This window comes from Periplaneta americana, chromosome 4 (genome assembly GCF_040183065.1).
Source record: "Periplaneta americana isolate PAMFEO1 chromosome 4, P.americana_PAMFEO1_priV1, whole genome shotgun sequence".
In the NCBI taxonomy this organism is placed as follows: Eukaryota; Metazoa; Arthropoda; class Insecta; order Blattodea; family Blattidae; genus Periplaneta; species Periplaneta americana.
In genome coordinates this window covers 58685030-58698511 of record NC_091120.1, presented here as the reverse complement: position 1 = coordinate 58698511, position 13482 = coordinate 58685030, and the positions used below count along the sequence as shown (strand labels likewise).

The following is a 13482-nucleotide window of genomic DNA, read 5'->3' as shown; positions in this document are numbered from 1 at the left end:
CCAGGATTGTGGCAACTGTGCAATGTTGGGATGAGAGGACAGGATGGAACTGTCAGAGGTGTTTGTGTATGAAGTCATAAATCTGTAAGTGGGTGTCCAAAGGAGCCACCGAACTGCATTCCTTGAATTAAAATAAGGTATACTAGTAGCACTTCAGTGAAGCGCTCAGAAGGTCTTCTATTTCTTCTTCAGGTAAAGGTGCGTACACACGTAGCGAACTAACAACGAACGAATGATGAAGCAAAACTTCGTTGTTCATTCGCTGTTCGGAGCAACGAACAAATCATCAGCAAATGGTCAGAGAACATTCGCATTTGCTGATTATCCGCAGTAATGGCAGACGAAGATAAAAAAAACAAGTTGTTATTATAGGCAGTTTAACAAAAATAAAGTTAAAAAACAAAAAGCGATGGTGGCAGACGCCACTCTACGAAAGTCGCAATCGATATAGAGGCACTAACTTGCTTCATGATTTACGTAGAAATGAATCGGGACAGTTTCACAACTTGTCGCATTTCAGAAACAGACTTCGAAATATTATTGTGCAAAAGAGGGCCATAAAATTTCCTGCACCCTATATACATCAATAAGTTTGAGGACAGCTTCTTCAGTCCACTCCAGTTTCGATATCCTGTTGGTGAAAATAAACTAACCGCTGCGTTCGGCTACGAACTGCAAACAAGTGGCAAATCCCGTCCGCAACGAATACCAACTTCCTTTGATGTACCGACAAGAGACTCATCACTACAGAAGACATACCAAACGATCGGTTTGCCTTCTGCTGCGTCGTCTACACGTTCCTATTTCAATCAGCGAATGCATTCGTTTGTCGTTCGTTCGTTGTTCGTTCGCTACGTGTGTAAGCACCTTAAGACATACAGAAACAAGCACGACCTAAGCGCGATTGGAAGCAAGATCATAGCATACATTATGTTCTGTGTACTCTACATGTGATTAATTTAGAAGTAATATTTAAAAAATAGTACGTTAACCTCTGTTAACATGTAAATTTCGTTCAGATGGTTCATTTTGGAACACAAGTGTCCATAACTGGGCGATAATACTGGAGTCGTTACACGAAATTTTAAACAAAATGGTAGTCCTTGCTCTTTTTCTGATCAGTGTACTTCCAGGAAAAGATCTACAAAAGCGAACGGTATTTGTTTACTTTAGCGGCACCAACTGTAGCCAGATGTAAGGAGACAGTGACATCTGTGACTTACCTTGTCACTGCCTCCCGTCACTTAGCTATCCCCTCATCTAACCTAATCTTTAACTCACAGTATTAACGGAAATAAACGCCGACGAAGTGTAAAAAAAACCAGTGCAACACGATCTCAACAAACAGACGCTACCACTAACACAATTACAAGATACGGTAAATCCAAGATGTCGAAGTAGATTACGAATTTCTGAATATTTATTCGTAACATATTCATGCGATAAATCTATGATTTTATTATAACGAATAATAAACGTACTTTGCCAAATTATGTATTAACTTTCCTTGCCTAATCACAAATTAACTTTCCCACATGTACAGTAGTGGCAAAAAAAAAAACCGGACCGACCCTTGACTGGTAACTGAAACTTTCGTGGTTCGAACCCTGCCTGGGAAGGAAACTTTTTTTGTTCCTTATTCAAATTTATTCCCAATACTTTTCGATTGCAGCGATATTTTACTACTTAATTAAGTTATTATTCCCAGAACATGAATTTTACCATCTTATTTTCTAGTGGCTTTCGAAATGGGCTACGTCAGCAGTCGAAACTACAACAATTTCAATAGATTACTCGCTATCTTGTGAATGCGGGCGTGGCATGCGCAGTGGCTCATTTCGGGGACTTTGATTATTCCGTCGATCCGATTTTTTTTGCCACTACTGTACATTACCAATTGCATATAATTTTCAAGTACCATGTAATATTTTGTACCTGAATTAGGCAATGTATTTAAATGGTATCTTACTCTGAAAATGTATTTCTTAAAATGATCCAGGCAGGACTAATATGTTGTAAATTAAAAGTTTTACTGGATTCCTGAATGTGTTCCTTGCAAAATGTTTAAATTATTAAGTTTTTTTTATTTAACGACGCTCGCTCTACCGACGTTATATCAGCGTTTCTGGTGTGCCGGAATGTTGCCCCGCAGAAGTTTTATTATACACCAGTAAATTACTGACATGAGCCTGTCGCATTTAAGCACACTTACGTGCGTCACTCAGACTGACCTTAAAAATGTTCATGTTCTTCTTTTTTTAAGCAGCAACCTTACAGCATTGTGATCATATTGCCAAGAAATTCTGGTATTCGTGTCTGTCTAGTGTAGGTGCAGTAAAACACAGCAGAGGATCGAAATGGGCCACATAGTTAAAAACTTTTAAGGAATATATTCATCGCATTATGTATTATTTCAGTCATAAATGAATAAATGGTGCATCAACATATACAAATAGAGGAATTCACTACTTCTTATACACCAATGGCATAATGTCATGCATTTGAAGTAAGGCTCACTGGAAGGAAGCTGAATACGAAACTCCTTTGCAAGTATAGAATGGAGTTCACCTGGTTAGTAACAACAAACATTACAAATGTTCCACAAGGATTGACTAGAATAATTTAACTATATTACAATACCAGCCGCCTTACTTCAGGGCAAGTCGTTTGTAACGTTTATCTCAACTACGACGTAAATAATGATCCACATTGCATTCAATCGTTAAGTGTATATTATGGAATTGTGTACCATGCAATCAAATATTACCCGGAAATTTAACGGACCTATTCAATGCTGAGAATAACGAAACAATACTCAACTATACCTTTGGTGGAATACTAATACCACAAGAACTTAATGTAATATTTATATACTTTCAAAAACTTGTACGTCCCTATGTTCCGGTGAATACATTTTTATAATCACGTAAATATAAAATGAGTACAAAATCATGAGGTAGTAATTCACTTCCCCGCTACTCTATACAAATTTACACAATTTTCAGGTCCCTCAATTTTAAATAAAAAGCATTGCATACATATTACTTATGAAATCTTATTCGTAATGCAATATAAGCGTAATTGCAATGCAATTTAGATATCTGCAAAAATGCATTTCTTTAATAAACAGACTTTAACTCCTCTAGAACTGAATGAAATGATCAAACGAATACATACATACAAACAACGATAACATTATAAATTAATGTAAATACGCTTTTTCACCTATTGCCTTATGTTCAACATAATACGGCTTACCTATAGATAATAGATAATCATTTAAGCTTATGATTCTCAGCTATTTTTCCTTATGGTATTATAAGGATACAATTTACTTGGAAGCACATTACAATTTTTTTTAAACTCTTATTGGACGTAGATCAGTAAAACTTGATTAAAATGTAAACAAACCTCACAAAAATAAAAGAATTACTATCCATGTGGCACTGTCACAACATATTATCAATGCTAGGATGGCAACTTAAGAAAGCCTTTATTGTACAACAATTTTACAAGATATGATACCACGTTCCATTCTACTATACAGGATAAATTTCATTTACATTAATCATGAAAACCTCATATTATTTGGTTGTAAAGAATTGCTATAAACAATTTTGTTAAGTGTACGAGGGAAACTTATCTTGCTGATGTACCGAACTGTAAGCTCTTAATCAATGAATCTGACATTTTAACTCTTTCTTCGTTGTATTTTTTTGCCAACATTATGTATATATATTAACATTTACATGAATCTGATTCTGGTAATACGGTACATTCTCATGATACTAAAAATAACCATAACCTAACTGTTCCTAAATATAAATTAGCCGAGGTTTGTAATAGCCATTTTGTTGTAGATGTGAAACTTTTTAATAAAACTCAACATTAATATTATTAATATTTCTGAAGTTTGTAAAATTAAAGTTAAAGATATGTTTATTAGCAAAAATTTTCTCAAAACACAGGAACATATTCAAAGTAATTTACTTAGTCTGTATGCAAATAGTTGTAATTCTGCCCAAATCTATTGTAATTGTTTGTCATTTAATTACGTTTTAAATAAACTAAATTAAATCATTTGTATAGGCCTAGTTTTAGTGTTGTAGGCATTCACACGTGCCCAATATTTTGAGTGTATTCCCGGGTCACCTGGGTTAACGAAAATTTATTATGTGGAACAGATCTTACTTAGGTTGGCAACCTTTCACTGTCTGTTTGATAACAAGTGTCAATGTCGCATGGATAATTTGTGACGCTAAAATAGATTTACGAAACAAACTTTTGAGACCCCTGGTTTTATTACGAAACAAAGATAATTATATACTAATATTGTAATTTCGTTTATTTTCTTGAAACATTCAAAACGGGCCTCTTAAACTCTGCACAAACTAGAGGGATCCACTGTTCTCGATTTGAATCGTGTTCAGACATGCGCATTTACGTCAACAATGATTTAACCTAAATAAGATAAACTAGACACATTTAGTATAAATACTGAAATAAATCTATTATGTTATAATGGTCTACAATAAATATTACATACATTAGAATACTTTATAGCACTTAATTGTCTGGATTTAATATAAATCATGTTCATCATGAACATACACGCTACAACTAGCTACTCAATGGGTATCACGGGACGAATATCTTGATGTGGCTTGAACTATCAGCCCTAGTGTGATTTATTTACAAATAAACGTCTACTATACTTATACCATGCGAATTATTTTAGTAACCTTAATATATTCAAACTATATTGCACCAAAAATTACTCTAGGCAGAAAATTACAACACATACTGTAACGGAGAACTTTATGCTTAAACATACTGTACTGTAGCTTTTTATATAACAGACCCGCATGCTGCAAACTTGCTAGTAGTTTACGAAACAATTTAATTAATAAATATGTGAAGTTTAGATTAACTATTCCTCCTCTTGCATTAAACTGGCATTATGGTTATGTAGCATGCAAATTATTCTTCCCATCCTCCAGGAAAGAAGACGATAAATCCAAAGGGTACAATGGATACATATCCAAAGCTGGAAAAGTAAATCTACAAAAAAAACATGAAAGTAACTATGGCTGCGACAACATCACGGCGATATTAAATACACAGAAATGGTACCCAGGTTCCATCCTGTCCAAGTGGCTTAGGCCCAATTTCTAATTAAAATAGAGACTTACCGGGCAGACAAGTATTTCGGAGTGGGAAACAGTTTGGCGGATTTCTAAAGCAGCAATCCAACACGGTCCAATACACTGATCACTCGCACACTATAGCCAAAAGTTCTCAAAGTTTACCAAACTGACTTGTGCGCGTCGAAGAAGTGCTTTGTGCTACGATTCTACCCTCACTAAACTGGCTTCACTCACTCTATGACCATGACACAGCCCCCTCTCTCTCTCTCGCACACACACACTTCTTCCCCCCTCGGCCTGACTGACTGGCTGGAAGACCAAGTACCCCAACCCAAACAGAGACGGAGAACCTACCAAACCCTACAAACCTACCATAATCCAGCTACCTCCCTCACGCTCTACATCCAAGCATAAGCTTCTCCAAATGCTTTTGCAGATACTAAAGTTCGCGTTAATTTTTTTTTATATTAGCGACGTTCAGTGCCTGCGGATTAAAAATTATTTTATAGTCTGTGATGCTTACCGGGAACGTATAGGGAGTAATCAGTTGATGACTCAGTTTCAAAGCAACCTAAAAATTAAGGGGAAGACAGGCAAACACAAAGAGAGTAGGGTGGGTCAGGGTAAGCCAGAAGTCTACCCGGCTCACGGCTCACACATTTTCCACCATCATCAACCCCTCTTTCAGAATAAACGACAAGACCTTTGTCCACAATTCAGATGTTGCCAATTTTGCTACTGCCATGTACAGTATTCATAGCTTGTGCACGACGCCAGAGTATGCCGTAAAATTCTATTCTAATACAGCCGTCTAGTAATAAATTAATGTAGTCTGTATGATTAATTTGCATGCACGAACTGAAAACAATGGTAAACAGCAGTTACACAAGTTTCAGTTGTAGATGTGTCAGGAATCCGTTTCTTACCAAATGGACGGACGAAAGCAGATTGTAGAAGACTATTCGATCTGTGAGGCAGGTTTTCTGCAAGTACTTCGCCCCCCCCCGACGCGAATCCCTATCTATATTGCACCATAATCGCCATATCATCTCACTTACTCTGAGTCTTCCGGTTGAATGGAAGAGAAGGCCTCACAGCCTTAACTCTGTCAGAAAAAAATAAAGCACTATTACTACTATTATTATTATTATTATTATTAATTTTGAGACAGTCGTTCATAAAATCTTATTGTGACATTAAGCGAATAATTTTCTTTAACAAATAGCGAACATCGTTTTAAGAACTCGAGCGGAGTGTACACATACCTCACACCTTTCAAGAATGTCTTAAGCTTTGTCTAAAGACAGAATTACAGTAGATAGTTTTGTCCAGTTGGGTTTTAATACAATGGGCCATGTTGTCGGCTTGTGAGAAATACTTCGAAAGTTTGGAAGGGCGTAACAATGACAAAGAGTAGGGAATTATCACGATTTACTTTTTATACCCTCTTATTTTCAAATGTAATTAATTTTCCTGTTTATATATGTAAGTGCATTTTGAAAGTGTCCAAGGGCAAAGAAGACAATTTGATGTAGCAGTGTCAGCTAGGTGTCACATTTCTTGGAATTTATAAAATTGCTAATTCTTCCTAATTAATTTTGTAATACACTCAGGGACAAAAAAAACCGGACACTTTAATATTTGCTGGTATTTTGCAAAACATTATCTTCTCATACAATATTATGGTAGCCATCTGTTGTTATGGAGACGTGTATACATTGTTGATTGTTTTTTGTTTTATAAACAAGCCATTACAACCAAATATTCCAATTTTGCTTTCGGAGTATCAGCTATAACAATTTTGTCTCAACCATTTTGTGCTTCATTATCGTTATCATTTGTTATTTCTTTATTTTTACATTTTCTGAGTTTAAGTGGGGTTGTAACATTTGTCTTAAAACAAGATGCGACCTGAAAATGTGGCTGGAGCTGTAGCTCTTTACGATGACGGACACAGTGTACATTACATTGCAAATGTTATGAATATGGCTAGAAGCACAACCCATGATGCCTTAAAACGGTATAGAGAGATCCTAGAATATACCAGAAGACCAGGTTCGGGTCGTCCAAGAGATACAGATCTAATTGAAGACAGGTATATGGTGTTGAGAGTTCTTAGGGAGCGCAACCTGCAAGCTACTAGTGTAGCCCAGCAATTTGTTAAGATGCATGGACGCCCAATTTCGGCCAAAACAGTTAGAAGGAGGTTGAAAGCAAGTGGACTGATATCAAGTAGACCTGCAACTGGTCCCAGACTTCTCAGGATGCATCGAGTTGAACGACTGCGTTTTGAAAATGATCACAGGAATTGGAGAAATGGACATTGGAGCTGTGTTCTGTTCAGCGATGAGTCCCGTTTCAATCTGTGCTCACCTGATGGACGTGAAAGAGTTTGGAGAAGGGGGAGAGAACGATTTTCACAGTGTTGCATTTCCGAAAATGTGCCGTATGGAGGTGGTGGAGTGATGGTTTGGGCAGGAGTGTGTACGGACGCTCCTACAGAGTTGCTTTTTGTTGAAAATGGAAGACTAACAGCTGATAGGTATATAAATGAATGTTTGGCTGATCATGTTGTGCCATTTGGCCGATTTGTAGGCGATAATTTTGTTTTAATGCATGATAATGCACGGCCGCATATTGCCCATGCGGTCGGAGATTATCTCCAAGAAGTGGGAATCCATGTTCTTCCATGGCCAGCAAGGAGTCCAGACATGAATCCAATTGAACATGTGTGGGACATGCTGGGACGGTGTGTTAAGAATAGACGACCGAGATCAGAATCGTTACAAGAGTTGAGGCGAGCACTTGGCGAAGAATGGGAACTTATTCCTCAAGAAGACATTGAGAGCATGCCAAGACATATGGATGCAGTTATTCAAGCCAGAGGGGGTAATACCCGTTACTAAAAAGAGTTTTTAATGTTTAAGGCAACATAAAATGAAAAAAAAAAGTTAGACCAAACGATGCCATAGTTATGCGCCCTTTGTAATTTTTTGTAAATTTTCTCATCAGAGACTTTTTTTTTTTCAAATGTTGTCATATAAGGTGCTAAATGGAACATTATTTTGTTTAAATGGGTTTTGTTTCATTTTGAAATAATTGGCAACAAAATACAAGCAAATATAGAAGTGTCCGGTTTTTTTTGTCCTTGAGTGTATTAATATTTAAAACTTGAACATTACTTGCACGTTGATCATTTTAACAATATTTAGACAATTATATCACAAATAATAAAATACATAATAAATATTTTGAAGTTAATATTTATTACCTAATTGAGGTGATTATTACCTAACTGAGGTGTAGCCCACATCACATATAGATTGCTCATTCCTGTGTTAAAATCGTTTGCACTTTGAAGAGAACCACCAGGATCGCCATTCGTCCGCCGTAAACAAACACGAGATGGCAATACAGTCGCTAATGCAATTCAAATGGGAGTTGTGACGTGACTCTTTATGTAACAACTAGATGGCAGCATAGTAAACCTGACAAAAGTTGTTACCGTCAAAGCCTATAACGTAGAGCAATCTGGGTAAATATTATGATCTAGGGGTGTAGTTACACCATGCGAGTAATGTTAGAAAGAACTGCGAAGTTTTCTAAGGGCTAAAATCTAATGAGTTAAAGCGCCAAATCTGTAAATTTGTGGACATTGTCTGCACCACTATGGACGGTATGAAAAAATGTTATGTTTTATTTAACGACGCTCGCAACTGCAGAGGTTATATCAGCGTCGCCGGATGTGCCGGAATTTTGTCCCGCAGGAGTTCTTTTACATGCCAGTAAATCTACTGACATGAGCCTGTCGCACACTTAAATGCCATCGACCTGGCCCGGGATCGAACCCGCAACCTTGGGCATAGAAGGGGACGGTACGAGGTAACTACATGAGGGGCAGAACGATTAAAGGAGAAATGGTGGATTGATGGCGGAGAAAAGGAGAGTGACTCAAGAAATCTGTTCCAAACATCGTCTTTGAGTGTAAGAAACTGCCAGGTTAAATAAAAACATTAATTAAATAATAATAATAATAATAATAATAATAATAATTATTATTATTATTATTATTATTATTAATTCCATTTAAATTAGCGGGGTTACGAATCCGGGACTTCCACTGGAAAACCTTGTACTAACAGTTCGCCAATGATACGCCGCCGTTAAAAGAAACAATTAGCATGAAATGCTGAGATTTTCAAAAACATTTTACAGTTTCTCACTGTCAATCTAACCCAAAACTTCATTTTTCTCAGTTGATATAGTGTTACACGTACTTCACAAGGTAATGTGTCTGTTCTGCCCGATTACACAGAAGGTCACTTCTCCCCCGGGGGCAAAGTACGCACTTTGTTAGGGCACATAGGAAGCATGAAGGTCGCCCAAGAGAAAGTTCGGTGTTGCTGAGGTATTCTTTGATAAAGTCGTTATAGTCAAACGAGATGGTCGCACGGGAAGACATGACTTGCTGAACCAGTGTGTTCACTTGGGATTCGAGTTCGAAGAATTCTAGTCCTTTGCACTGATCTCATAACAAATGCTTGTAACATTGTGATTTGAATGCAATATTTGATTTTTTAAAAACATTTTGTAATTCTCCGTGGAGTTCAGAATTCAAGGTTGACTGCCCACTAGATTACGCATAATTTACTCATAAATCTCTCCGAGAATTGTCCAGAAAAAGCAAACAGAAGCCACTTATAATAAGGAATGTAGTCCACACCTGTGGAGTAACGGTCAGCGCGTCTGGCTGCGAAACCAGGTGGCCCGGGTTCGAATCCCGGTCGGGGCAAGTTACCTGGTTGAGGTTTTTTCCGGGGTTTTCCCTCAACCAAATACGAGCAAATGCTGGGTAACTTTCGGTGCTGGACCCCGGACTCATTTCACCGGCATTATCACCTTCATATCATTCAGACGCTAAATAACCTAGATGTTGATACAGCGTCGTAAAATAACCCAATAAAATAAATAAATAAATAAATAAGGAATGTATAAGTGAAGAATTAGATCTTAATCACAATGGATTTTGCTTTAATAACAGTAAGTGATTACTAATGTTTGCCATATTTTCATATTAACTGCAGTTCGTCTTGCAATTCAGATGTTTTTAGCTTGCAAAGAACTATCCCATTTTCTTAAGTTTTGCTGAAAGTATGTATAATGAATATGTCAGAAACTGACCATTAATTTTATTACTAAGATATTTTATTTTAAAGGCAATACAATACATAGGTCATTCGAAAATTAGTGGCAACACTGTATTCAGCTCTCCCAACGGTGACTAATGTAAGCTGGTAGTGTGAGATGGAGTGGTGCCTGATGTGTTATCTATACGTTATAAGGTAATAAACATTATTTACACTCCACATGCAGTGGTTGCAATAATACGACAGTTATCTGCAACGCTCTATGCCAAAAAGAATGTAGACAATAGTAGAAGACTCTCAAAATAAAGTTTACTGTTTATGATTATGAAGGGTATTAATTACTCATTCTGTTGCAATTGGAATGCATGTGGATGCTGCATATTAAAGTAAGGTTATCAGATTTTTTCACACTTTTCGGGGACAGATATAGATATATGAAGAAAACAACTGAAGAGCCTACTGTAAAATGGGGGAATGTCAAATTTATTTCATTTTGCAGGAAATGAAATTTAAATTTTGACATTCCCCCTTTTTGTGTTGTATACCAATTCGTCAACACGATGGAGATCTGAAACTATCACCTTTCTTGCAGTGCAACAAAGTGTATTGTATTCTACTCTATTTGACCTATAGTACTGGACCTTCATCTCATTTTTCACAAATTTACGACATTCCCCCTTTTGGTAGTGGACTCTTCAACTACTTTTAACATTTCTGTTGGTTTACCATTCACTCATACTGTTTTTTGCATACTTTAAAGAATTAAAATACCCATTACATTTACACGCTAAACACTTTCGCTGTACTTAACTACTACTTAAATTACTAGTACTTTCAGAAGAATTAATTACTTTAAGCAGATCTCCTCTGGATTCCCAATTTTTCAGCAAATTCCTGACAGGTCATGTTAAGATTGGTTAAGATAGCAAGCATTGATCTTACAATTTCTAAACTCATTCTGGATTTCTGGGATGTCCACATCATGTTCAGTGAAGAAAAAAACTCTCCACTGAAGCATTATTTCCAGAAAAGACAGAGATAGTTCAACTTCTGGAGTTATGCACATGGAATCATTTTCTCAGTGGAGAAGTTAAAAATCTCACTCCATTTTGGACAAAGATCAGCATTTTCTCCATTGCACTTCGTTATTTTGTCTGAAGTCACATATTTCTTCAAGCAAGAAATTTCATCGATAAACTATTTCATCCAGGTCAAGTCCATCTACACTTTAAGAAAAATAATGGACTTTCTCTTCAAAATTTTCTCTTTCTGTAGGATCTCAGCAATATACAGTATATTTCACAGATATCTAATTTTGTGAATGAATATTCCAGCTCTGAGATATTCAAAACCATTTTCACAAAATTATAATAATTAACACTGAAAATCTGGGGACGTCTGGGAATAAATTATGACATTCGGGGACATTCAGGGGACGAGTTTTGTTCGGGAACAAAAAACAAAATTCGGGGACTGTTCCCTAGAAACGCAGACGTCTGATAACCTTAATTAAAGTATAACCTCGTAGTTGATACAGCGTCGTTAAATAATCCAACTAAAAAAAATAAAAATAAACATTTTTTAATACCATTTACGGCCAGCAATGTGCCGAAAGCGCCGAAATCTCTTATCCTTACCCTTACCTAGAGGTGGAAGTGAGAAATTCTATAGCATCCTCCGTATTTTCCGGATGAATTCCGGATAGTGCGATCTTTTTCTAAGATGAAAAACCCAGACAGGCCATTATAACAGCTGTTGAGCAGTCATTACAATGTTAGAGTAAAATGACGCTGTTGATGGCATCCGACGCTTTCCCATGTGTGGCAATGGATATGTGATACTGGAGGACGATACTTTTAAAACTGTAATTATGTCAATTGTGAATAAATAAGTTCCTTTTATCTTAATTAAAATGTGTATCTAATTTTCCAACGATCCATGTATTATGCATAAACTATAAAGTGTGTATATGCAATGCCTACCCACTTCACTTGCGGATATATGGCAGGACTGTGATCCATTTTCAAGTTGCACACCACTTCGACGGGACACACTATGCATGAGTATCTGTAGAGAGTTATGTCGTGTAGGTCTACTAGGATGAGTGTATGTGTGTTTGTGTTAAGTGTAGTAGTGTAGGAAATAGATGAGGATGACTATGAAGATGAGGAATGAAGAAGGGGAAACTCGGTGACGGCACGTAGCCTACTCCTGTAGAATAACACCAAGGGCGCCGCCAGGCTTAACGTGCCCGTCCGACGAACGAATCACTATCAACAGTGACATATGCCTTCTCTTCGTATGCACTGCGGAGAGATTTGGGATTTAACCCAGGCATATTGGTGCAACAATCCAGTGATTAGAAGTTGTTCACCGACATCTCTCCTAGTTCCGACGTAGAAATTTTAGAAGAAAATTTCTGACCCCGCCGGGAATCGAACTCGAGCCGGCTAATAAATTATAAAGTATTCATATTTTTCTATTCTGAATCATTATTATCCAATTCTTAACATTTGCGTACTTCAGCTCCTTAATATGTCTTCACATCGTCTAGATTTTTGTTTTCCGAATGTCCTCGTTGACAGTGAGTCCATTTGTAAGTTTTTCTTAACTAGTCTCTATAGCATTCTATTAATATTCTATTCGATTCTATTCTATTCTTAGTCTTTTGGAGTTGACAGAAATAAGATTTTCATATTGAATTATTCTGCTGAGTTTGTCATTCCTTTTAACTCTGTATTCGGTCCCGTTTCATTCTTCAGAATGCCCATATATTTTCCTTTGTGTAAATTTTAATCCTTCCTTACTTTCGGACTCAAATCATTGTCGTAAATTCCATTCCATAGCTTACTGCGACTATCCATTATACCACATGAATACAATTAGTAAATTTTTTCAATTATTTTCAAATAATGTGATTTGATATATTAGCTTCAGATCATGAAGCAGAAGTCATTTGATAGAATGGTCACAGTGTCATCTGCACTTATTTGAGAATATGTTGATTTAGTAATTAAGGGTGCTATTCATAGCCATTTCGCTAGCCCGCGCTACGAGCGTGCTAAACTAGCCCCAGCTATCGACTGATTACTTGTACAGGATTCATATCATAACATATCGCTAACACTGGTTTATGAATACGAAGAATGTTACTTCGCTGATCATCCAACGGAATCCCGCGCTAAGAA

The 13482-nt window shown here is 36.8% G+C and overlaps 1 protein-coding gene across 10 annotated transcripts in view; it reads right to left on the bottom strand.

Moving 5' to 3' along the window:
- msi (RNA-binding protein musashi) overlaps positions 1 to 13482 on the bottom strand; it is a 737371-nt gene that overhangs the window by 165871 nt on the left and 558018 nt on the right. Inside the window, exon 1 of one of the 10 annotated variants that reach the window (XM_069823363.1) lies at positions 5193 to 5381. The exons of 8 other annotated variants lie outside the window; for them this stretch is intronic. The gene's annotated coding sequence lies outside the window, so the exon portion shown is untranslated. Of the gene's footprint in view, positions 1 to 5192; positions 5382 to 13482 lie in introns of those variants that run through there. One more of the 10 variants, XM_069823368.1, reaches the window with a different exon arrangement.